Source organism: Callithrix jacchus, chromosome 11 (genome assembly GCF_049354715.1).
Source record: "Callithrix jacchus isolate 240 chromosome 11, calJac240_pri, whole genome shotgun sequence".
Taxonomy (NCBI): Eukaryota; Metazoa; Chordata; class Mammalia; order Primates; family Cebidae; genus Callithrix; species Callithrix jacchus.
This window is the reverse complement of record NC_133512.1, coordinates 19,763,245-19,790,291: the sequence shown is the minus strand read 5'-3', so window position 1 is coordinate 19,790,291 and position 27,047 is coordinate 19,763,245. Positions and strand designations below refer to the sequence as shown.

Below are 27,047 nucleotides of genomic sequence, written 5' to 3'. Positions count from 1 at the left end.
ACCTATGAATTTATTGAAGTGATAACCAGGTACTTATAAAATTTCCTAATAGGAATTTATAAATGTATGTATTTCAGAAAAGAGAGCTCAATGCATACGTATTTTATAAAAATGCCTGTGGCAATGAAAGAAAGTCTTTAGTGTAAATTAATAAGGAAAAAACAAAATAAATCAGCAGTTTTAAAAATACACCAAAAAGCCCCCCAAAACTTCTCAACCTAGAATTCCAGAAATAGCTAAAGTATCTCCTAAAATATTAGTTTAAATGTCATGCAAATAATTTTAAAAATGGATTAAAGAGTAGTTTTTTTGAAAAGGTAAACAAAACAGAAAGCAAAAAAAGTAACAGCCAAGCAACTGTTACTGAATTGTTAAATCTAAGAAAATATTGATTATATCTGGGAATAAATAATTTAGAAGTTTAAAAACATACAGTGCATGAATATTACTCAAAAGTAATATGAGAGATGAGAAAGAATATATTAAAACTTTCTGAGAGGCTCATCTTGTTCAGAAATAGAAATATTGATTAACTTCAGACTGTGTTAAATAAGATGAATTTATATGGCAAATGTAAGAAGAACCAATTAATAGAAATAGAACATCTATTTGTTAAAGAGCCAGGCATATCTAGTACAAACGTCTAACAAACAATATTATTGAGAATATTTTTAAATTTCTTACAAGGCAACAAACTTAGCAACCAAACTAATAGTAATATAGGCCAAATATATTAATATATTAACAGAAAAATAAAGTAAAATGTGACTAAGTCTGCAAAGAAATCTTCTCATTAGTAATCATTAAAATGAGAATTAAATGACATACTCTTTGTGCCTATTATAATGGGACAATTATTGAAGCTAAACACGTGTGGCATGTATGTGAAAGAATGGGAATGTTCCCATAAGACTAGCAAGGGTTTAAATTGTATCAATCCCTTTTGGAAGCAAACAATTTATACTCCTGTTTATTGAAGACAATGAGCTCTACATTCTGGGAGTGAGCAGCAACCACATGGAAGCATTGCAGTAGACGCTCTCTTACCCAGATGCAAACTGAGATAGAGGTATATGTATTATATTTGATATTCTGAAAAATCGAAGATGAACTGATCAGTATTAAAAAGTAAATAAATTATTCTTGCCAAATTATTTTAGTGAAACTCTACCCAGACTAACAATAATAGTGTATTTTTTTATTGATACACCAGTAAGCACAAGTAAGTATTTATATCCGAAAAAATGTGAAGCAAAGCAGGGCACGGTGGCTCATGCCTGTACTCCCAGCACTTTGGGAGGCCTAGGCGGGCCTCCCAAAAGTCAGGAATTTGAGACCAGTCTGGCCAACATGGTGAAACCCCATCTCTACCAAAAATACGAAAGATTAGCTGGGTGTGGTGGTGTGTGCCTATAATCCCAGCTACTCAGGAAGCTGAGGCAGGAGAATCACATGAACCTGGGAGGTGGAGGTTGCAGTGAGCGGAGATAGCGCCATTGCACTCCAGCCAGGGTGACAGTGCAAGACTCCGTCTCAAAAAAAAAAAAGCAAATGTGTGAACAGCAATTGATAATCTGTGTGTTGACTGCTGGTTTTTTATGTTACCCATTTAAGTTTTCTGCATTTTGAAATATTTCCAAATTTATTTCAATAAAAATACTTTTCTACCATCTAAATTACTCTTCGCACTTTCCCCTCTTTCTGTGTAATTAAGTATCTTAATGTATATTACATACAGAAATATAAATTTAGAATAAGTACTATTGTCTTGGGTATCTATAAAACAAAAAGTTCCTTTGTACATTTTAATTTTTTCATCTTAAACACAATAAAAAGCACAATAAAAATTCCTACTTTCAAAAAAAACCAGATACACATTTTTACTATTTATTGTAGTTATAAAGAAAAAATGTGTTCAAAGAAAATATTTCTGAATCTTAAGTTATATATTGCTTTCTGCAAAAAATATTAAATACATTTTTCTCTTAGTTATGCATCACTTATAGCTATTATAAAATATATTCAAATATAACTTTTAATTCTCTCCTACAGTATAAAATCAGAACTTTTTTTTAAGAAAGGAGAGAAGGAAAGAAAGAAAAAAAAGCAGTGAAGGAGAGGAAGAAAGGAAGAAAAAGAGGGAGAGAGAATGGGAATGTTGCTTTATTCTAAAAATGGGTATTGAAAACCTCTTTTATGACAATGATCGTGCTTAATAATGGCCAATCAATATTTCATTTAAACCTATGAGTAGGGGCGATGTGGTACTGACAAGAATGTATATTTTGTGTATTTAAAGTGGAGAGCTCTATAAATGTTTATTAAGTTTACTTGTTCTGGATCTGAGTTCAAGTCCTGGATATCCTTATTAATTTTCTGTCTCATTGATCTATCTAATACTGATGTTGAAGTCTCCCACTGTCATTGTGTGGGAGTCAAGGGAGTCTAAGTCTCTTTATAGGTCTTATATATCTAGGTGTTAGGATCGTTAGCTCTTCTTGTTGCATTGATCCTTTTACCACTATATCTTTGTTGCTTTAAAATCTATTTTATCAGATGTGATAATTGCAACTCCTGCTTTTTATTTATTTATTTATTTTTGCTCTCCATTTGGTTGGTAAATCTTTCTCCATCCCTTTGTTTTGAGTCTTTGTGTATCCTTGCATGTGAAATGGGTCTGGATGTAGCATACTGTTGGGTTTTGGCTGTATCATTTGATTGGGGGATTTAGTCAATTTAAATTTAGGATTACTGCCATTTGATGTTAACTGGCTGTTTTGTCCATTCATTGATGTAAATTCTTCATTATTCTGATGCTCTTTACTTTTTGGTATATTTTTAGAAAGGATAATATTGGTTGTTCCTTTCTATGTGTAATGCTTCTTTCAGAAGCTCTTGCAAAGCAGGCCTGGTGGTAATAAAATCTCTGAGTACTTGCTTGTTCATAAAAGATTTTATTTTTCCTTCAGTTGTGAAGCTTAGTTTGGCTGGATATGAAATTCTGGGCTGAAAGTTCTTTTCTTTAAGGATGTTGAATATTGGCCCCCACTCTCTTCTGGCTTGTAGGGTTTCTGCTGAGAAATCTGCTGTAAGTCTGATAGGCTTCCCTTTGTGGGTAACCCAAACTTTCTCTCTGGCTGCCCTTAGTATTTTCTCCTTCATTTCAACCCTGGTGAATCTAACGATTATGTGCCTTGGGGTTGCTCTTCTTGAGGAATATCTTTGTGCTGTTCTCTGTATTACCTAGAGTTGAATATTGTCCTTCTTTGCTAGGTTGGGAAAGTTTTCCTGAATAATATCCTGAAGAGTATTTTCCAGCTTGGATTCATTCTCTTTGTCATATTCAGGTACACCTATCAAACATAAATTAGTTCTTTTCACATAGTCCCATATTTCTTGGAGACTTTGCTTATTCCTTTTTATCCTTTTTTCTCTATTCTTGTCTTCTTGTTTTATTTCATTAAGTTGGTCTTCAACCTCTGATATCCTTTCTTCTGCTTAATCAATTCAGCTATTAAAACTTGTGCATATTTCACAAAGTTCTCATGTTGTGTTTTTCAACTCCGTTAATTCATTTATATTCCTCTCTATATTGTCTGTTCTTGTTAGCATTTCATCAAACCTTTTTTCAAAGTCCTTAGTTTCTTTGCATTGGGTTAGAACAAGTTCTTTTAACTCCCAGAAGTTTCTTATCATCTACCTTCTGAAGCCTACTTCTGTTAATGGGACACAGTTGTTCTCCATCAGGCCTTGTTCGTTGCTGTTGAGGAACTGTAATCCCCTGTACAGGGAGAGGTATTCTGATTTTGGGTATTCTCAGCCTTTTTAGGCTGGTTTCTTCCCTTCATTATAAATTTATCCATCTGTCGTCTTTGCAATTACTGCCTTTCTAATTAGGTTTCTGAGTGGATGCCCAGCTGATTGATTCCCAGCGCCAGAATCTGAGCAACCCACTGCGCTGGCCAAAACAGCTGCGTTAAGACTGATGGTGATCTTCTGCCTGGGAATCTCCAGTCTGGCTTCCTTCTTGAGTCTGTAATAGGCGACTCTGCCTTCCGGGTTAGAAGGGGAATCAGTCCCGTTTACTCTGCACCAAGAGCTGCCGCACTGAGGTGCGGGCAAAACCGTCGCACCAACCACAAGAGTCACGCTGGTGACCCATGGGGCTCCTCCACTGGGAATCTTCTGGTCCGAGTGACAAAAATTCATCTGAAAGTGTGGCGTCCTCTCATGCTCTATGCTTTCACTGGGAGCTACAATCCCAAGCTGTTAGCGATCAGCCATCTTGGATCTCTCTCTAAAATCAGAACTTGGTTTAGAGAGGTATTTGCTGTGCTCGAACTTATTTTGAGCCTAGTTTCACTCTTCCATACTTTACTGACCATAAAACTCCAGAGCTGGAGTTACCTTTTCTCACGACTTCTTTTCTTGCTCTTGATTTCCTGGCAGTAGGTGATGGATTGTGTTAGTTACTAGGGTCAAGCTATAATCTATAGGAAAAAATGATTTATAACGTTTGCAGCAATTATCCCAAGTACAGTATCATCATTTAAATTACTGTTTAACCCTCACAGCTCAGCTTTGTTTACATGAGTGGCACCTCTGGATATAGGACTCACAGTGAAAATAATATCCAGGGCACCAGCAAATGAACAAAGAGAAAAACAGAAGGTAAAAGGGATCATAGGAAGATGAAATTCTCAAATTAAAGGAAAATGAGCTTTATAAATTTTAGGTTTCCTACAATACAGTATATTTTACCTATGCCACTATTTTTTTAGTGAATATTTTTTCCAGCAGCAGTAGTGATATAGGAATCAAAAAGAAATTATATAGACAGATAGTGAAGGTATGGAAGTCCTCAGTAAGGTTTTCCTTTTAATGAAAAACAACCACCAAATCATCTTCTTTTCTAACAAAGAGCAGCCTGTAAAACTGAGCTGCAGAGATGGACAAGCAAGCTGAAAGCTTACAAAGGTGAATCCCGGAAGTTATGCCAATAGGAAAAGGTTACCTGGGGCCGGGCACGGTGGCTCACGCCTGTAATCCAAGCACTTTGGGAGGCCGAGGTGGGTGGATCACGAGGTCAAGAGATCAAGACCATCCTGGTCAACATAAAGAAACCACATCTGTACTAAAAATACTAAAATTAGCTGGGCATGGTGGCACACACCTGTAGTCCCAGCTACTCTGGAGGTTGAGGCAGGAGAATTGCTTGAACCCAGGAGGCGGAGGTTGCAGTGAGCTGAGATTGCACCACTGCACTCCAGCCTGGACAACAAGAGAGAAACTCCATTTCAAAAAAAAAAAAAGGCAGCCTGGGACTATGCATGTTTAAAATGGCAGCTCCATCTTCCCTTCTACTTGTACAGTGAGGAGCAAGCAACCTGGAGCCAGCCAGGCAAAGACCTCACTTGCATAGTAATGTTAGGGTGAGGTCACCAGCTTCCTGAGTATTATGTAAATATCATACCTGGTCCAACCAATCTTTTGGACCTATGTAAATTAGACTCTGCCTTCTCAAGCCTGTCTGTAAAATCCAGTGCCCTCCAACGTGGGCTACAAGTCCTATTTGGAGTCCCTCTCTTTCCTAGGAGAGAGAGCTAGTCTTCTTTCTCTTTCTTTTGCCTATTAAACCTCCACTCTTAAACTCACTCCTTATGTGTGTCCGAGTCCTTAATTTTCTTGGTATGAGGCAACGAACCTCAGGTATCACCCCACACTGCAACACTGCTTCAATAATAACAGAGTTGTACTTCGTTCTGATGATGGTGGCAAGTGATGGACTAAAAGCAACAGCAGAACTGGAGAGCATTACCTGAATGTAGATCACAGCTCCCCCAGTCGTCACCTGTGTGACCTTGGACAAACCTTTGCATCTCTGGCCTCACTTCTCCTCATCAACCTGAAATTTGGATGTTAGATTCATAATTGCTATTGTTCTCTTCAGCTATATTTGCATATGATTCTCTCACACTAATTTTTTGTGTAATGAATGTATATAAGAAGTAGATAGTAATGTTCTACTGATAAACATTTTAATCTATCATGCTAGTTTTTCTAATTTTTGCTCATATGAACAGTAAGAAGTACATTTTATGCTATGGCTTAGTGTAAACAATCAATCAATCAATCAATCAATCAATCTAATCTGTCATCTACTATGAAACAAAGGTTTCACAAACCAACTTTCATTCTTACTGTTTGTGACAAACCCTGATTTTTCTATCACAATTTATTTAATTAAAGAAAATCTTGATTGTAACCAGCTAAACTGATTTCATTACTACCTAATTTGGGGCAAATTAAATTTGAAGCACATTCTCCTAATGATTAAGATTCGAGCCCATTTGCATGGATATAAGTTCTTTCATGTAATGATTCTTCCCAACTCTTCATTCTTATCTGCAGAATCTCTTTCATATCATCTGAGTCTCTTGCACTTTTTGACAAATATACATGCACGTGCAAACACACACACACATATATGCATGCACATACACAATGCCATTTAAATCTCTGATTTTGCATATAGAAGGGATTTCTTATCTTCTGTAGCAAATTTTGATAACTGAACATTCCTTAAAGTTCTATTGCTCAGTACATAAAAGTGAAGAAGCTGGGATTAAGCAAAGAAAACTGAGTTATAAGCTTTTTAAGGAAACTTACGATTTTTTGTCCTTTGGGAAGAAACGGATATTAAGGCACTGCTAAAATGATTACATCTGGCTCAAAATTATTAATCATAACAATATATTGTCAATTGAACTTTTTCAGAAGTGTATTTCCATTCATTAAATTACTGGACTAGGTAAGGTAATGTCATTGAACCATTCTCCTAAAAAAATAAATAAATAACTTAGAGAAAAATAAGCCAGTGAATAATCTTCACTCACACCCCCTGTGAGACACTACAGGCCTGAGGAAATGAGAACAGGATGATACAGTTCCGTCTTGGTGAACAGAGAATGAAGAGCACTTACGAATATCCAGGCTATGGGAGCTAGACTGACAGCTACCATTAGCATTATAACTATCCCCATACAAGGATGTCCTAAAAGCCACCTCTAATCCATGCTCCTTTAGAGGTGTCCACTGTAAACTCATAGGCATGCCAAACATGGAAGAATGGCAGCTTTTAGACATGAAGAATTGTAAGATTAGGTGACCATTGCCATTGATACCAGTTCTGTTTCTCCTTTGCTTAATGCAGATGCTATTAAACAGTACTTAATTTAGTCAATGAAAAAAGAATTGAAATAGACTAAATGTTTCAAGTCAGCCAATAAAGTTAATTATGTAAGACTTTAGTTTAAAATGCCTAATTCAGATAACACCATTTGAGGAAAATATTCCATCTTGAAATGTCCTATAGAATTTTCTGTTTTAATGAAATTCCTATAGATAAAAGTATTCAGTGCTTTTCCTCAGCTATTTCTGATCCTTATACACGTGCTTCCAATGCAACATTCATTATATTGAATTGTAATTTAGAGAGAAATTTGGGGTGTGGCAATCAGGATGACCAACTCCTATTAGACTCCCTTGCATTACCTGAAATATAATGTAATAATAATAGTACTTAGTTTTGCATGCAGGTTTACAATTGAATGGCATATGAGAAGGAGTCTATATTATCACTCCCCATGTTTCCATACCGTAAAGGACTAAGAACATGGAATTTGTGCTTGTGAACCTTCATTGAGAAATTTTAGAGGAAATTTGTTTGTTGGTTTTTGCCATAGAGATGAAGAACAGATCAGAGCTTCCATGGGGCTTAGAACCTTGTGCCTCAATAACAGAAGCTGAGCACATCCTCCATCCTTCATGTCTCATGTCCAGGACAGCAATGCACCACTGGCATTATCACCTAAGTGCACAACTAGGCAAGACCACCTTTGACAAGAAGGCCATCTCTTCTGCCTGCCATTGAGAGTGTGGGAGATGCCTGTCCTTACTCTGTTCTTCGTGTCTGAAACAGTAGAGAGTAGCTGATCTACAATCTTTCTTTCTTCTTAAATAGATGGCTGTTTTATATTTTTGGTGCACTTACTGCTCTACCTCTCCTTGTGAGCACACCACCTGCTTATGTGACCCAAGACCTCTGCTTTAGCCCCAGGGCCATATAAATTTGCTATTTAAGTTGCTTACTGCAGTTATCACGTGCTTGCAGAGACAAACCAAATTGTCAACTGTTTTCTATTAGGCTAACAAATATGGGGCCATGCTCATCAGTCAGATCTTTGAGGGGAAAGCGTAACAAGTGAAAAGTTATTTACGTATCTCTGGTCCTTAGAGCAGATGTGAGCCCTGTTCTGGGCTATCATAAGCACTGCACATAGAATTCCATCAGCATCTGCTGTACTGAGTTAAACAGAATGCACAGGGAAAATGTTGCTTAACATCTCATCCATAATGCAAATGCTACACTACCAGTGTTTTTCAATTGCTGCTTATCTCTAATGACCTTCTTAGCTCTGCTACACACTGAGAAGACACAAATCACAAGAAAGGAGGACAAAATCCTGCCATGTAGAGGTGGGTTAGGGCAGATTCTCCATTATGTCTGTCCTTGAGAAAATTGTTAGGCTCACCATAAAAAGTACATTGTAGAAACTCCAATACACTGTGAATAAAGGAGTAGGAGGAGGTGGATGATCAAAAGCATTGGTGAGGAAATAATCATTTGGCTGATGCAGTGAAACATCTGAGTCCCTCTTTACTACTACTGACCATCAGTCGACCTCAGAAAACTATAGCGTCCCTCGCCAAAGTATGTGCAGGACGGATTAAAGAGGAGGTCCTCAACTCAGATTTAGCTTACATTTTAATGGTTAGTGATGCCAAAATAAAAATTTAGTGGGAAAAGGCAGCTCATGTTATGCTGCATGAAATTGTTGTAAAGAATGTTTCTAGGGATAATTTTTGCTGAAGAAATAAATCACTCTCTGTAATTCATTGTCAGTTAAGGATGTGACTGAGAACAACATAGTTTATTATAATTTTCAATAATAATTAAGGGCTTGATTATTGGAAGAATTTTAACTACCTATATTCATAAATCTTACTGATGAATTTCTTTTAAAAATATCCCTATGCTACTGCAGTAGGTCCAAATTAAACTCACACATGTTTTTTGAAAGTCCCATGACTGTTGTATTTGTATGTGTGAATGTTGGCTGATGTGGCTGAAAACGTGTTCCATGGACCAGTAGTGCCTCCAAGTATATTAGTAGGTATCTACTGTATTGAAAAAAGTGAACCAATTTTGTTTGCTTTAGGATATCTTGTTTCTTCAAATGTGAATCTCATTGAGGGAAATAGAGCATGGAGTGAATCCAAAATTAATTTGGAACATTAATTACCACAACATTTTACCACAACACATCCAGTAGCATCTGGAATGGGATAAATGGTGTCCCCCACCCCAAAAACATATGCCTGTGTCCTAATGCTTGGAACCTGTGAACATTACTTTATCTGCAATAAGGGTTTTCATAGACATACTTAAGGTTCTAGAAAAGGGGAAATCATCCTGGGTTAACCAATAGGTCTTAAATCCAATGCCAAGTGTCTTTATAAGATGGATACACAGAACATGTATAGCTGCCAGCAGCTGGTAGAGGGAGAGGTGGGATTGGCCCCCAGAACAGCCACAGGACATGCGTCTCCACCCTTGATTAGACTCCGTACTGCTGATGGCAACAATTGGGAGAGAATACCCTTCTCTGAAGCCACAGATTTGAGGTAATTCGTTACAACAGTCCCAGGAACTATTACAGCATCTTTGGCAAATATTGCCATAGACATCTTGAAACATAGATACTGATTTTAAAATATGTTCAATATTTAATTTATCTCTAAATAATTAAATATATTTGTTGATAAATAATATATTGAAAATAATTCTGCCAGAAATTTTTTCCAGAATGTATTCCATATTTCCTATGGAATATGCTGATTCCTATGTTGATTTCTTTATGAAATAAAGGTAATTACAGAACTACATGTAATTTCTATCCACAACTCTTCTAATAAATGTTTATCTGCACAATATGCTATCCCATAATGGTTAGTTATTTATTCTATTTTCTAGAAAAATACAGCAGATACAAAGAACCTTAAAGTTCTGGTAATCAGAATATATTTCAGAATGTAGTAGTCAGTTAAGGAGAATTGTTCATTATTTTTAGCAGATGGACAGCAATTTAAAAAATACATGCCAAACTTTTAAAAAGCTGTCTTTCCTGAGTCATGGGGATCATTTTTACACTTTTGCCTATTTGGAAAGGGAAACTGCTTTCTTAATTTCCCTTGCTTAAAACACAAATGGAAGTTTTTCATCCTGTGATAAAAACAGTGGCACCAATGAAAACAATGGCTATCATTTGTTGAGTGTCTGTAATGTGACTGGTACTATATTAGTATTTACATGTATAAAACACAAAAATATCTGTAAAATGTTACCACTTTCATTTTCAGATCAGAAGTTGGAACCTCCAAGAAATTAAATCTTTTTCCTAAATTTAAACATCTAGTACATACCCAAGCAGAGATCCAAGATTTTATACAGAATAGTTCCAAATTTCCATTTTCATTCTCTTTCTTCTATGGAAAAGACCTGTATTCTTACAGATAGGTTTTAGTGATGACTATTTGCAAACAAAATAACGGAAGAAACCAACATATATAGTTTACCCACAGATAAAAAAGGATGTTTATAAAATTAAATGTAGGCTGTTGCTAGCAGTGTGTCACTTCCATGCCTGGAATGTTCTCTGGGTGGAGAGAATCTTTATGGGTAGCTAGCTGCTCCCACGCATTCTGACTATGTTTGTTCATTGTTGCTTGGACTTGATACGGACTTTCTCTATATTAGGAGTGTAATGCACAATAGATGCATTTGACAAAAAATGAAATGCTTCCATCTTTTTTTTTTTTTTTTTTTTTTTTTGAGATGGAGTTTCGCTCTTGTTACCCAGGCTAGAGTGTAATGGAGTGATCTCGGCTCACCGTAGCCTCCTCCGCCTCCTGGGTTCAGGCCATTCTCCCGCCTCAGCCGCCCGAGTAGCTGGGATTGCAGGCAAGCACCACCATGCCCAGCTAATTTTTTGTATTTTTAGTAGAGACGGGGTTTCACCTTGTTGACCAGGATGGACTGCATCTCTTGACCTCGTGATCCACCCTCGGCCTCCCAAAATGCTGGGATTACAGGCTTGAGCCACGCCCCTGGCCCGCATCTTTTTTTACAAAAAAAAAAAAAACAAGCAACACATAGATGATCAACTTTCTGTTTAACATAATATTTAAGCAGAAGTGAAAAAGAACTTATCTTTCTCATTTGCAAGCGACTTTTTAGGAAATAAGTGATTCCCTGTGGGCACATAAAGGGTAATGATCCACTTCCGCCATCAGTGTCCTCTGCTGATTCGAGGCTCCCTCCCATTTGGAATCATCCCATTTTAGTAGCGATCAAGGACAAGTTCAAATTCCGAAGCACACATTTTTCCAATAAAGTAAAAAAAGGAAATGTTCTCATTTTCTTTCCATTTAGACAGAGTTATCAGGGCATTCGTGAGACTTTGACCAAGCTGTGCAATAAGTCAATGCTGGCTTTTTAGGTGTTGTTTCCAATGGGCGAAAGAGAACAGATAATCCCCAGATCAAATGACTGGTGTAAGGGGTAAATAAATCCCACATGATGAATGTACTAATAGCACATTGATGGCTCATAGTGGTGCAATTACTTTTCTTTTCTTTTCTTTTTTTTCTTTTTTGAGACGGAGTTTCACTCTTGTTACCCAGGTTAGAGTGCAATGGCTCGATCTCGGCTCACTGCAACCTCCGCCTCCTGGGTTCAGACAATTCTCCTGCCTCAGCCTCCTGAGTAGCTGGGATTACAGGCACACGCCACCATGCCCAGCTAATTTTTTGTGTTTTTAGTAGAGACGGGGTTTCACCACGTTGACCAGGATGGTTTCGATCTCTTGACCTCGTGATCCACCCGCCTCAGCCTCCCAAAGCAATTACTCTCTTATAGTCTTTGCAGAATCAGCAGATCTTGAGTACACCCTATACTCTAATAACACTACCTAGTTCATTCTGCAAGAATAACAGTATTTTTTCTTTCCTGGCTTTTTTTCACATTGATCTAGTCCATATTAACTAAAATATTCTTATGACTTGAACTCTGTGACACCACATTCCTGTGTTTCATTTGCTTCTCTACTTTTTACCTCTTATTCTGTTACAGATCTATCCCTTCATCCAGCCTTGTAATGGTGACTTGCCCAGCCACAGTCTCCGATATTCTCTCTCTAGGTCATTGTAGCTACAAGCCAATGGCTATCTGTTCAGTGTTGCCTAACATAATGATCCAGCCTGACATCTTCATTAGAGAAGACGAAGCAATGGTTGTTCTGCAGGTACTGTTGCCATTTTCACAGTCACCTCAGAGTTAACACCCGAACCGAGTTAATTACAATTCACCATCCTATTATTCTTCCTCACTCACTGATTCTGGGCTATTTCTCAGGTATATGATTCTTTTCTATATTCCTATGTTCTTGGCGTTCATGGAAAAAGATAGAGTCTTTGGAAAAACCTGAACATCTCCGTAAACTTTAGTTGGCAGGAATTTTTTGTGCATTTGGTGCTACTGCTGATCTTCCATCATGATTCTCAGAGCCTCATAATTCCTCCCCTTGATTCAGGGATGGAAATCTTAGAGGATGAGATACTCTCAACCAGCAATGCCCTTCTATACCATCACTCCTGGCAGTCCTCCGCATGTAAGTGTGCAGAGCAAGGCTTCTCATATTACGTTTGTGTAGGATCTTTATTTCAAAAGAAGGCAGGAATAAACAGACTCAATAGGCTGTTACATAAGACTGGCTACACAATATCAAAAACAACAAGGAAAAACAAGGCAAAACAAAACTCTCCCTGTGACATGGACTATAACGGAATGTTTGATAAGTTAAAGAACTCCTAGAAGGAAATGAGACCAGTTATGCTTTGATTTAAGAAGAAATCTGGAGAGACTTCATGAAATATTTTGAGTGAGAATATATTCTCTTAACCCTTTTATGGTATTAGCATATAATCCCAAAACATGCATTTCCCTTTCCCTTCCAGTGTCATTCCTAATCTAGTCGCATTCCTCACAAGCTGTTATCTCCCTAACATCAACGAGTATCCGGTCAAGAAAGTTTCAACTGACTATGGAATAAATCTGCAACTTATTTGTTATTCTTATTTTGGGGAAAGAAAAGAACATATTCACATGTTCATGCAAACATAACATTGAATTAGGAAAAAAATACAGAGATACATTCTCTCAGCCTTCTGCTTCTTTTCATGATGAAGTACTGGAACAAGACTCTCCCTCCTGCAACAAACAAATATGTAACTGGACAAAATATATGAAACAAGTGTTTTCGTGCACTAATAAATGAACATTGCAAGACGGCAGCCCTTGAAGACTCACATGATGAGTCCCATGACCACTAGCTTTCTGCTGGGGGAAAATGTACTGACTCTAGGGCAGAAAGCAAATTGCAGAGATCCTGTTAAACTGAAAATGCAGAGACCAGGCTATATTGCTGCTGAAGCAGTTGGAATCTTTGTGGGGCAGGCTGGGGAGGAATCGAAGATGAGAGCTTTGTAGAAAGCCCCGGAAGCCTACAGGTAGCTCCCCTGCAAATTCATGTTAAAGAGGTATCCATATGTGCACATACGCTGTGCGAGCCACCCAGGGTATTGCAGAAAGCAGGTGCCACCGATCTGAGAAACAGGAAACTTAGGATAATGCTGTGCTCATGGTAGAACTCATCAACACCCACGGCAACCATGAATGATACGAAAGGTAGCACAGACCATCCCCTAGAGTGAAATCTACTCTATACCCACTCCAACAAACCTAAAATAAAGTTTAAAGAGATCTCGGAGAAGACAACATTTGGAGTTTAAGTATTTTTAAGTTAGAAGGGCTTGTAAAACACTTGAAGTTTCCACAGATTTTCACAAACCAAGCATAAAAGTTTACTCAGTTCAAGGTGATTGACAAACTGATCTGATTGCTAAAACAAGAATCAACATTTTTTGAGGATGGGTAGCAGGCTTCAGATTCTCTATTCAATTGTGTTACCCAAAATGTTTGATACTATTTTTTTCTGGAGATAGAGTCTTGCTCTGTTGCCAGTCACCAGGCTGGAGTGCAGTGGCACAATCTTGGCTCACTGCAACCTCAGCCTCCTGGGTTCAAGCAATTCTCCTGCCTCAGCCTCCCAAATAGCTGGGACTACAGGTGCGTCCCACCACGCCCAGCTAATTTTTGTATTTTTTAGTAGAGATGGGGTTTCACCATGTTGGCCACGATGGTCTCAATCTCCTGACCTTGTGATACCCCCACCTCGGCCTCCCAAAGTGCTGGGATTACAGGCTTGAGCCACCACGCCCAGCTGACACTTTTTTAATCACCAGAATTACAAAGAAAGAGAAAATGTAACTCATGGTTATGGAAAAAAAATAATATAAAGCAAACTCTAAGCTTTTCATCGATAAACACAAAATGGTTGCTATAAACGTTTTAAAGAACTATAAGAATATAGAGTTTTAATATGTGAAGACAGTCTTATCAGATACACAGAAACTATAAAAAGAATGACACAGCAACTTTTAGAATAGGAAATTACTATAACTGAAATGAAGCAGTTTCTGGATGTTCCCAGCAAAAGGTTTGGGATAGCATAAAAATTTCCATAAGAAAGAAGTCAATGCACAGTTTGGTTTCCCTGGGAAGCAGACTCTGCTGTGAAGACTAGCTAGCAGGGTCTTTTTAGAGAGTGCTCTTAGGACAAATACCCTAAGAAGGAAGAGAAGGACTCAAAATCGGAAAGAGGGAGAAGTTGAACTGCTATGTGTTTCTATGAAATTGTCCGCCAATCATGTGGGGAACTCGAGCTGGGGACGGAATTTCAGATTCCTCAAGTTGAGGTGGGAGGACAGGACATTCATATCCCTGTGTTAATCAGTCATTGAGTCCTGGTTGCATTTGGAAGAAGAAACGAGCTCAAGTGAGGCTGTTACATTCACTAGAGTCCATTTCTTTCTGTGGAGGGCTTAGAGCTGAGGCTGCCTTTTACTACTCCCAGAACGTGGATGAGGAAGCCTCGCAGAGGAATCTGTTTGATACACCACAGTCTTCATCACGGTGCACACTGTGGACCTTCTTACTCACTTCTTTGTGTGAGACCTGGGAGCACACCCCCAGGACTTCTGCAAGGCTTTTTTTCCCTTGGTCATTTATCCGAGGAAGGTCATTGGGAAGAGCTCCAAGCCCTGCCTCTGCATTTGGTATCAAGGCTGTAATGGATCCTCAGGATCTTCTTCTGCTAATACCCACCTTCAGCCAACATCTCTATTTGTCTTGGTGGTTCATCTGGTGATGTGATCTAGATTTTAAACCCTATTCTCCTAGACATCCAAGTTCCTGGTCACTAGGCATTCTTCAGTTGAATAAGGACTTGCCAAGAAGAGCCAAAGTAAACTACCTAGGTGTCAGGTGTACTTCTACCTGCCCCCCAGCAACTGTCTCTTCCTGAGGGTCAAGATCAACTACTTCTGTCACATTGCTAGCTCTTTTTGCCCGTGGTTCTCTGATATGAAAAGCCTGAAATGCTTAGACTGTGACATTAGCTTTTAGGTCAAGGGGACTCTTAATGTCTCCCTGGTAGAGGCAAACCCACTTTGGTAACAAGCTCTAAGCCTACAGAACACAGAGCTGCAAAGATAAAATGGATGAGTTCCCAAATGAATCACTTGAAGTGATGGTGAGTAGGGAGACTTTTATTTTGACCTCTTGCTTGTTGGATCCAGGCATTCTACTTGTTCAGGGAGCAGTGCCATATACCTGCCACTGATTTAAAGGGCACACTGCATTCTCAATGATAGTGCCCCATTCTGGGAAAGCACTGTCTCCTTGCTGGAGCATGAACTGTGTCTTTGAACAGACCATTCGATCATGTTGCCAGATGACAGCTGCTGTTATTTGATACAAACAGCTTGGTTTTGTTGTAAATTAACGCTCCTGGCTGCCAGGAGAAAAGGTAGAGATTTGTGATATGTTCACGGTATCTTTCAAAACAGACATCTCTATCAAGCAATAGGGAGTTCCTGGCCCCACTAGGAAGCATTCTTTTCATAAGAAGGAGCGGGCCACTTTTGCAGTCAGAGGGTTCCAGGAATTCTGAGGATTCAAAATTTTTAGAGCATCAACCCAGATATGCTCATTCTCTATGTCTGGGTCATTCTTTTCTAACAAGGCTACTGCACTTGGCATGGCACAGCTGCCATGATTGTGGATTTTCTTCTTTGAAGCTCAGCTATGTTTCCCACTAAGATTTAGGTCTGGTCCTCAGCTTTCTCTGCCTTCCAGTTTTAGGAGATCAGAGTCTCTTTATAGGCCATCAATGAGGCCTTCTGGTTTCCATATTTAGTTTTTAATTGTCAATCAGTCACTCTCAAGCTTAGCAATAGGCGCTCAATCCCATTCCCCTATGGTTACAATTTACTACATGTCTCTTGAACACAAGGTGGTACCAGCTAATGCAGTTTTTGCCAGTGGTATAACATTGGTTCACAGCCAGTGAATGTTTTAGTCATTGTGCTGTTAGCTTGTGCCAGGGCCTCTCTGTGCGCCACCTGCCACCAGTGGGGTTTTTATTGCCAGCTGGTTGGCAGCTGGTCCAACTCCAAAATTCCATTTTAGCCTCTCCTTTATTTGGACCATTCTTGGCACCAACAGTCATGGGTTAGGTCCTTCAGGTAGCAAAATCTGAGATTAAAATGAGTGTACAATATGCTTATTAGGAAGCAAGATTGGGATCCCTGCCTTGTAAGAGACAGAAGGCTGTGGCATGGTAAGACAGTGCATTGTGATGCAGTCCTGAAAAATGCCCCAGGACACACACCCCTGGGGAGCGCTGAGTGAGCCACAGGTAGGTGAGTGGTCTGGAGTAAATGGAGCATCTGGTTCTTGACCTCATAAATTGTTCGGTCACTGAATGCAGTCTGCATGTGAAAGAAATTGTGGGCTTGGAATTGTGCATTCCCCAGAAAAACACTGCACCTGAGGACAGTCACCTGGCAGCATACCCAGAAGCTGAGAGGAGAACTGGGTGGCACCTAATAGCTTTCATAATCAAGTCCTTAAATCTACGTGAACAGTGTCTAAAATTAAACAGGCATCTCTTACGGGGTAGACATATTGACACTAGCTATGAATACCATATATTATTTTAATTTTGCATGTCCTGAAGGATCAGGCAAGCAAGTAACATGACTTCACTTTGGACTTGCTTTTTTTTCCTTATGACAATTCCACTAATTTTAGAAGAGTTTATGTAGCAATATGGAGCCACGGACTGGAGGTTATCCAGTGCCATCTGCATTTGCATGTTCCAAAATTCCTCTTCAACAGAGAAGAGTGCTAGCAATTTCATCTTTGCAATTTATTTGCCATGATGTGGAGAAAATGTATCTAGTATATGAAAATTGTTAAGCCACGGTTCATGGTGCTATTAATAGAGAAGTGTTTAAATTTACTCATCGGCTATCATCATGTACTCTTATTAAGACTATGGCTAATCATCAGAGAATATTTTTAAGTCTTAGACATAGTTAAAAATTATTGTAATGAAATCATTTCTCAATTTTGGCTTAAAATTAACAAGCATAAGTTATTACTAACGTATGTTTGCTAAAACATTTATATACTGAATACTAACTTTTAAAAGGAATATATTAAATTTGAAACTTGTATTTAAGATGATTTATTGGATCTTCATGAGTCAGTTTTCTTGCTGGTAAAATCTCTTGGGCCCAGTTCAACACTGTGACTGACTTACACAAGGCTTTGTTGCAGCCTTCCTCTAACCAAAATGGTACTTATAGTTCCAGCTTCTAGGAGGCAGGAGCATTGTTTCAGCTCAGAAATTCAGGGACAGCCTGGGTAAGGTAGGACAATTCTGTCTCTAAAGGCAAACAAACAACAAAACAATACCAAAGATAATACTTCTCCAGATTCATCCATGTCCCTACAAACGACACCAACTCATCATTTCTGATTGCTGCATAATATTCCATGGTGTATATGTGCCACATTTTTCCAATCCAGTCTATTATCATCATCCTCAGCAAACTGACACAAGAACAGAAAATGAAACACCGCATATTCTCACTCATAGGTGGGTGATGAAAAATGAGAACACATGGACACAGAAAGGGGAGTACTAAACAGTGGGGTCTATTGGGGGGAAAAGGGGAGGGCCAGTGGGAGGGGGGAGTGGGGAGGGATAGCCTGGGGAGAAATGCCAAATGTGGGTGAAGGGGAGAAGAAAAGCAAAGCACACTGCCATGTGTGTACCTACGCAACTGTCTTGCATGCTCTGCTCATGTACCCTAAAACCTAAAATCCAATAAAAAATTAAAAAAAAAAAATATAATACTTCTCAAGTGAGAGTGTAAGTTTGTGGGAAAAGAGCCTTCTATTTACCTAATTGCATTTAGAAGGACTGACTATGCATTTGTTTCAAATTTAACAATGAAGTAAAAAAAACCCATTTCCTAGTTTCTAATAAAATTATGAACATTAAATTAAATATCTGAATTGCTGCTTACTAAATTTACAGCAAAAGAAAAGCTAGAATACAAAATTTGATCTTGCATTCCAAGTTGCACTGATTTTCTTTCTTGCATTGAGACTCCCTGAATGGGATGAAAATGTTCAGCAAAAATAGTCCAAATTATTACCAACCAAGCCATCCCTTTAGCAGCAGTGAAAAGTGTAGTTAGTTCTCTGGTACAATATAGTAATATTAACCCAATAAAAACAGTCATCACAGAGTCAAAGGCTGCAAATACTATTTCCTACACTTAAGAACTGCAGGGACAAGTAGTACCCAATTCTAAAGATGACTTTCTGTGATTATAACCTTTGGAAAAGTAAGTGAATTTTGAGCTATCCTTTACACTGAAGAATGTCTTACACATGAGAACTTCACTATGTGTCTTTGATTTCAAAAGTTCTATCCAAAGCTTGAAAGGTTTGGATAAACTTCCTGTCCCAAACATTTGTTGAAGCTGGTCATTGCTACTTCAATATCTAAAGCCTTGTATTAAGTTTTTGTTAAAACCTATTTCAAGTGAACTTTAGAGATTTTCAGTTCCAAGGAACATGCCCGAAAAGGGACACATATTGGGACTTTTATGAACTGAAAACTCAAGCATTCAGCACACCCGACTATCCTGTAGAAGAGATAATAGGCAAAGTTTTCTGAGAAAGACCTCACAATCTCTCTGTATTCTACATGCATCAGCTAACTTTTGTGTCACCCAATTGTTCTTATCTATAAACTCCCAACTTTCCTCCTCCTGATGCCAAAGAGCATGTGTCATGTACTCGTCATGTGGGTATTATCCTGTTAACTGAATAAGTAGTTCAGCCTAAAGGTTAAGAATACAAAGTTTTAGGCCAGGTGTGGTGGCTCATGCCTGTGATCCTAGCACTTTGGGAGGCCGAGGTGGGTGAATCACCTGAGATCCGGAGTTCAAGACCAGCCTGGCCATCATGGTGAAACCCCATCTTTGAAAAAAAAAAAAAATTAAATAAATAAATAATTTAAAAATGAAGAAAAAGAAAAAAGAATACAAAGTTTTTCGAATCTGAAACTTCTGTTTCAGACATCAGCTCTACCATTTTTCTTGTCATATATCAGTTTTCCTCTTCCTTAAAAGGGTAATGTGATGGCTCCTTCTGGGAAGGATGCTACATGATTAATATTTATAATACACTAACAACAATGAAAATACATCAACAATATTTATAAGACATTAACAGCTACTATAATTGAGTGTAATGTCCAACATTTTACTTTCATAAAAATGTTAAACTTTATTAATTTAAACACTCATGAATGTGATAATATGATTTTGAATAACATCTTGATGAATATGGGGACACGTTAAGCACTTAAAGATTTGAGTCATGTCCTCTGCTGCTCAAAGCTGGACTCAGACCTATTATCTCACTTTTATAAGGGAAGAAACTACAGACCTCCTCTGTGTAACTTTAGCCACTAGCTAAAAATAAGGCAACTCTGTAGATCAATTGGGATATAGATGAAATAAGTGATTAATAGTAGAAATGGATGCCGCCTGAGAGAACAGAGCGTGATGGATGGAAAATAGGCTTTGGAGGGCACCACAGCCTTCTGTACATCTGGTGAGACACAGAATGCCCAATTCAAGCCACTTTCAACATGTGACAATGACTGATCAGAAGCTACCATGGTTAAGTACAGGAGACTATTGAGAGATGAAAACTGCATTTCATTTACCATCTGTCTGGAGAACTGGAAAGAGTATTCTTACTCCACAGCACATCTTTCAGTCACTCAGCCCTGAGTTACTACCCAGTTTAAAGTTGTAGGGAGGCATCTATTGGCTAAATACAGATGATCTTTAGGCTAGTCAACAATGGGATTTGCTGCCTCATGAGTTATGGAGCACTCCGCCACTGCAGAAATACACTCAAGGGCTGCACAGCCATTTTTCAGGAATGATTGAGAGAAATTTTCTGTATTAGGTTCAACTAGGTATTCCCATGGGTCCATGTGAGTGATAAGGTTCTGTGATTCTAAATCTTGTCAAGGTCATGCAGTGATTAAAGACGGGTTACACTTGTGAAAGATGTAAGTAGGAAAAAAAGAGCTTTGCTAGTAAAGAAACGTGAGTTTTGAAGTTTCTTCAAAGAGAAGGTTTTCCACAGTGCACCTCCTGATATAAGACACAAAGAAAAATGTCAGCAGAGATGAAGGAAGTAAAATGCAAGGCACTGATGTGGGGCACGAAAGACAAACAGCACCAGAGAATGCACCCCTACTTTTAATTAGGACACCTCTTCACATACAGAAATACTGGCAGGGAAGAATGGGATTTGAAACCAGCAGGGAATGCCTGAACAATGCAAGGTTCTTTCTAGATACTAAATATCAACAAACCAAGCACAAATAATTATTCTATATAGTGTATATATTATATGTATGCACACAAAGGAAGGAAACAGCTGAACACAAAATACTTAAGTGAAAAACGCTTCAGTGTAATAACTGAATTGTATATTCAGTAAAGTACAATTTAGCTAAATAAATTTTAGCTAAATAAATCACATTAGCTAAATAAATCACTGTGATTTTAGTTAGGTCAAAATAGATGCACTGATTACAAGGTTAAGAGTTGCAGTAATAATAACATTTCAATAGATATTAATCATTTCCTTTAGGTGGAGCCAATGCTAGGCAGGTGCTTTAAGGACATTAGTTAATCTTCCAATAACTCATCAAACAAGCTGCTATCATCACCCCCAATTGCAGGGGAGGTGCTGAGCTGGAGTTAAGAGATGGTCACAAAGGTTTTAATTGGAGAAGTGAAAAGTGAATCCCATGCTCTGGGTCATGTTTCAGCACTGCTTCTCTGCTAAGAGTGGTCAGAGGAAAAAATAAAATCAGACTCAAGGACATTGATTCTTATTTAATGTCATCTGCATGCTTCACCAATCCTGTTCTTCCCTTATCAGTGCCAGCGTCCTCTCCTATGTATCTTCCCCCCATCCTCAAGCCCCAACTAAATTCCCATTTATTCCACATATCTCCCATATATTCCCTCCAAAAATGGTCATTCCTTCTTCCAAGTGAAATGGCATACTATGCATGCAAGGGTGTCAGGAAGTGACAAATTTAGATCTTTGTCTATTATATATGAGCTGTTTTTCCAAAGACAATTTAAGCTATTTGGAAGCAGAATGTTGTTTTTAATTATGATCAAATGAGATTATCTGTATTACCAAATACGTAAACACTCTGTTCTTCAGGAAAAAAAAAAAAATCATGATTATAGTTCAGGGTTTCTGGAGCCATTTGAGGACCACTAAACTAAAGAGACCCACCTGAAAATCTGTTTCCTAGTGGTTAAATATGGATAAGGCTGCGTGCTATTTTCTTTCTTGAAAATTTACAATAAAACCACATTATAGATACAGAAATGTTCTACCTATGGAGTCAATTTCAACATATTTAAATTGTACACATAGTTAAATGTATTCTCGATGCAATATAATAATTCCCAGAGACATTTGACCTTGAAACCATTCAAAATATTTTATCTGCTGTCAACATTTTTTAGAGTATGTTTGGATCTTCACTGATAGTAAATATGCTCTTAAGTCTAAGAGCAAATGATCTCAGATTGATAGAATGATATCAAACCACTAACTGTCACCATCAGATTATAGGGGACCTGTGAGACTTTCTCAGGGTATAAATGCTAATGTTCTCCCCTTGAATCTTTGAATATCTGAATATCTTCACACAATTTTAAGAACTCATTAATTATAAATTTTCCTATTAATTTCAAAAAATAATAGGAATTATTTCTTCTAATCTTAAATATGTTTTCTATTTCTAAATGTTATCTCCTCTCATCATTTTTTCTTATTAAGATAAAATATCATATAATGTCTGCTTCTTTTGACTCTGGTCTCACTGTGATTTGAAAATTATAGAATTGCAATGTCTTTCTTTATTTTCCCAGGCATTTCTAGTGTCGTGATATATATGTATTTTTAAATTTCTTATATCTTTGCAAGATATGTACGTGTGTGTTTCTAAAATAATAACAGATTCTCATCATTAGACAAGAAGGTTAAAAAGTGATAGAAAAATGAAATATCTATGTGTTACTCCTTCCCCGTGCCAGTGTGGGCTTTTCTGTCTAATATGCTAAATCCCATGATATAGGCTGAATTGTGACACTCCCTTCCCCAAAGCCCACCTCTAACAAAATTCCTGTGTTCAAACGCTGACTCCCGATGTGGCTGTATTTAGAGAATTGGGCTTTTGAGGGGTAAGTGGCTTAAATAAAGTCATAAGGGTGAGGCTGTAATCTGATAGAACTGATGTCCTTGTAAGAAAAGGAAAAGATGGTTGTTCATTCTCCCACACACCAAGGAAAGGCCATGTGGGACAGAGAGGACTCAGCCTCTGTGAGCCCGGAAGAGGGCCCTCCATGGACCCCGACCATGCTGGCATCTGGATCCCAGAGGTCCAGCTTCCTGAACTATGAGGAAATGAATTTAAACCACCCAATTCGTATTCTTTTGTTATGGCACCGCTCCTGACCGAAAACCCCCTGTGAACCTCTGTGAATGAATCTGTTGTCTTGCTTAGAACTTTCCTGTTTCAGTACTTTCCAGCACTCTTCCACCTCATCCTCTTCCTTTTCATTTTATCTCCTTGGAGTTCTCAGGATAAAAGGCTCTTATATTTTAGGATACTTACTACTAATCAGTATAGGAAAGATTAAAAAAAAAAAAGAAAACAAAGTAAGTGTATTGTGAAAGCCATCGTCTTCCAGAATCTTTGCAGTTCTCTTTTCAATTGTAAAGAAACTGTCTCAATCTAGGATGGAAAGAAAATAATTCTTTCTATCCTCATCACCTTATGAAAAAAGATTACCACAATTTCTTCTAAGCATGATATACTCACTATCCAAATTTAACCTTGTATTTAATGAAAATCAAATGCCTTCTCCCTCCTCATGTCTCAAGTGTGAAAGTGGAGTTGAAATTAAGGGGAGACAATGGTTTCTTTTCATGTTGTTTCACTTAGAAGGAAAATTTGCATTTTTGTTCCTTCCAATCAGTTTAAGAGCTAGTTAACTAGGCTTGCTCTGCCACGAATAATCCAGTTTAGTGATGGTCCTATTTCAAAGAAGGCCTAAGACTTCCCTCAGAAGACATGATGTTAACTGGTGATGTGCTTAGATGAAACACTTAAGGAGAAGCACTCATCTCAGTGAAGGCTCAAGGGTGTCCATTCTCATAGGTGCTGGGGGATCATCACTAGACTGGATCTTCTCAAGGATCATATTTGAAGAACCCCGTTTACCCTCCTGTAACTCCCAATTTGTTTGCACAACTTGTAGAAGGATATCACAGGACACATTTCATCCTGGCAGTTAGTTAAACTCATAAGGTGAAAGTGTAGCTCATAAAGATTCCTGGTAAGCAAGTTAGAGCAATGCAAGTTAGAAGAGCCTAAGTATTTTGAGTTCATCATCAGTTTATCTGGGGAAGTACCACTCCATTTGAGTTAATATACTGCATCTTTGGCTAATTTCCAAAACAAACACCATGAGGTTAAGCTTAAAACTAATATAAATAATGACATATTGGAAAGGAAATAGGAGAGTTTGGGTGGTAAGGACACAGTTGGATATAAGACTTCACTACGTATATATTTCTATATGCATGTAATCCCAAGGGCTTAAAATAACACATGTATTCCTTTTTCACTGGACTACAGGTCAGGTATATCTCGTGTACAGTCGAGTCTGAGGCTGAAGGGACAGCCAGTACGAAAGGTGTGATGTTCTTGTGATAGAGGAAAGAGTAAAACGGCAGAGCCCCATCTGTCTCCAACAGTGGCTCATGTCACTTCCACTGGCAGAGCAAATCACAGGGCCATGCCTAACCACAGAGGTGTAGATTCCTATCTTGCCATAAGGAGAAACTCTGCAAGTCACATAACTACTGGAGGAGGTATGTGGTTATCTCACAGGAATGGGGAGTGGAGGAGGACAATTCCTAGGAACCATAACAAGATCTGCTGCATAAATCAACGTGGCTACTTATGAAAGTGTTTGCAAAACTACTCTAAGAAAGGATTAATTCATCAAACTTTCCAACAAAGTATTTTCACCATATATTCTTACTGTGATGCATTAAAACATAAATAAAAGAATAAATGTTAAATGTTATTTATTAGGCTTTTTGTAGAAGTATCAGCTATTATAGGTATTAAGTAAATGGTGTTAGCAGTCAACGCTGTAAGAAAAACTGTTAAAATTACAACATTATAGAAACAGAGACACTGTTATGTCTTAACACTGAACTGAATTGTAAATATCACTATGAACTCAAGGTTTGTAAATAAATATAGAGGTAGATACGTTGAGATAGATACACATTAGAGGTACTTCTAGCTCTTCCTTTTGAATTGGCCTGAAGGTAATGTCGTGTCAGCAGCAACGAGCACACCAGCAATAAATGTTACCCAAATTGGAGCCTATAATGCCTTTTCCCAATAAGTTTAACCTAAGCTCCTTGAAGAAATGGTTGATTTCCATTTGGGGGAATAGAAGGTCCAATGAGACCCTGGTGTGCTTTTTACCACAAAGTAAATGTGCTTTTAAGTAGTAATGAGATCATAGCAAAGAACCTAATATCCAGTTTGAAGTAGCTCCCAACAGAAAATCTATGAAAATCTGAGTCTTTCAAAAATACAGTGGACCTTAGAAGGGGTGCGATGGCTCATGCCTGTAATCTCAGCACTTTGGAAGGCCAAGGCGGGAGAATCACTTGAGGTCAGGAGTTCGAGACCAGCCTGGCCAATATGGTAAATCCCTGTCTTTACTGAAAACACAAAAATTAGCCAGACGTGGTGGCATGAGCCTGTAATCCCAGCTACCAGGAGGCTGAGTGAGCCAGGAGAACCGCTGGAACCTGCGAGGCAGAGCCTGCAGTGAGCCGAGATGGTTCCATTGCACTCCAGCCTGGGTGACAGAGCAAGACTCCATTCAAAAAACACAGTGGATCCAAACTCGTTGAATCACTGAAACTCCATGAAAATCCTGAAAAGAAAGACTGATAACTCTATAATCCAGAAATTCTATTCAATCGATAAGACTAGGGTTAGAGAAACCTGGGCTAATATAAACTAAAACCCATTCTGTTCTTTCTATGCAGAATTTTCCAAAAATGCCCTATCTTTGCTCCTGAATAATGCACAAGGTTGTGTCAGAAAAAAATAGTGGAACAGTGAAGATGTATTGGGTCACTTTTCCACTTCATTTTCTGGCCACTCTGGGTTAATTAGAGGGTACACAATGTATATTTAGATTTTCCTCTTTCTACCAGAAGGGTCTGCCATAAGTCTAATTGTGATTCAATGATAATTAAACACAGATATTTTCCACAGAACTATGAGAACGTTGGTTAGGAATATATATTACTGATTATATCATTTGTTTCTGATAGCTTAAGGCTTCCAGAACATTAAATTAAACTTATTACTGGAATATTTAAATCTTATGAGGATTGTCTACATACATATTTAATGAATTACCATAAATATCACCTATAGGACTTGTGAGTTAAATTATTTCTAGAAACCACCTCGTGAGAGAGCTTCTCAAGCACCTACTAAATGTATTTTAAGACAAATGAAACAAACAAAACTTACAACTCACGAAATTAAGCTTGATAGCCAAGCTATGGCCAAAACTTACAATTTACCTTAATAATGAGATATTTGAAGCCAGATAGGAAACTTACAGGAAAAGATGTGTGTGCTGTCCCAGTTAGCCTACAGGAAAGAGCAGGCCCAGATGAACCCAATGAGTAAAGAAAGATTGGACGTTGTGTATTCTCTGCAATTGAATCAAAGATACAGCAGCATACCACAGTAGAAAACTCTGTTCACGTTATGCCTTTTTTTTGATACAATTTTCTTTTCATTCTAAGGGTACAAGCCGAACAAAGAAACCTACGAACAAAGAATTGTTTGTATGGAAGGCAGGGAGGAGGCTGTGCTCGGATCACTGTGTTAGGAAACTGAGAGCTGAAATTCAGAGTACAGAAGATGCAGATATTGAAAGTCAGAGTCTTTGAAACAGTAAAGGGTGGGGTTCAGAACAACGTGGAGTGGCTCATTCAGCTCAGTTTTTGGCTTTTTTCTTTTTAGATGGAGTCTTGCTCTGTCACCCAGGCTGGAGTGCAGCCGCACGATCTTGGCCCACTGCAATTTCCACCTCCAAGTTTCAACTGATTCTCCTGTCTCAGCCTCCCGAGTAACTGGGATTGCAGGCATGCACCACCATGCCCAGCTAATTTTTTCTATTTTTAGTAGAGACGGGGTTTCACCATGTTG

General features: G+C 38.2%; 1 long non-coding RNA gene across 1 annotated transcript in view; it reads right to left on the bottom strand.

The window, feature by feature from the left end:
- LOC118143625 (uncharacterized) overlaps positions 1–26,567 on the bottom strand; it is a 70,607-nt gene extending 44,040 nt beyond the window's left edge. The window contains exon 1 of the long non-coding RNA XR_004727866.3: positions 26,453–26,567. This is a non-coding gene — a long non-coding RNA (uncharacterized LOC118143625). The remainder of the gene's footprint in view (positions 1–26,452) is intronic.
- Between the last annotated feature and the right edge of the window lie 480 nt (positions 26,568–27,047).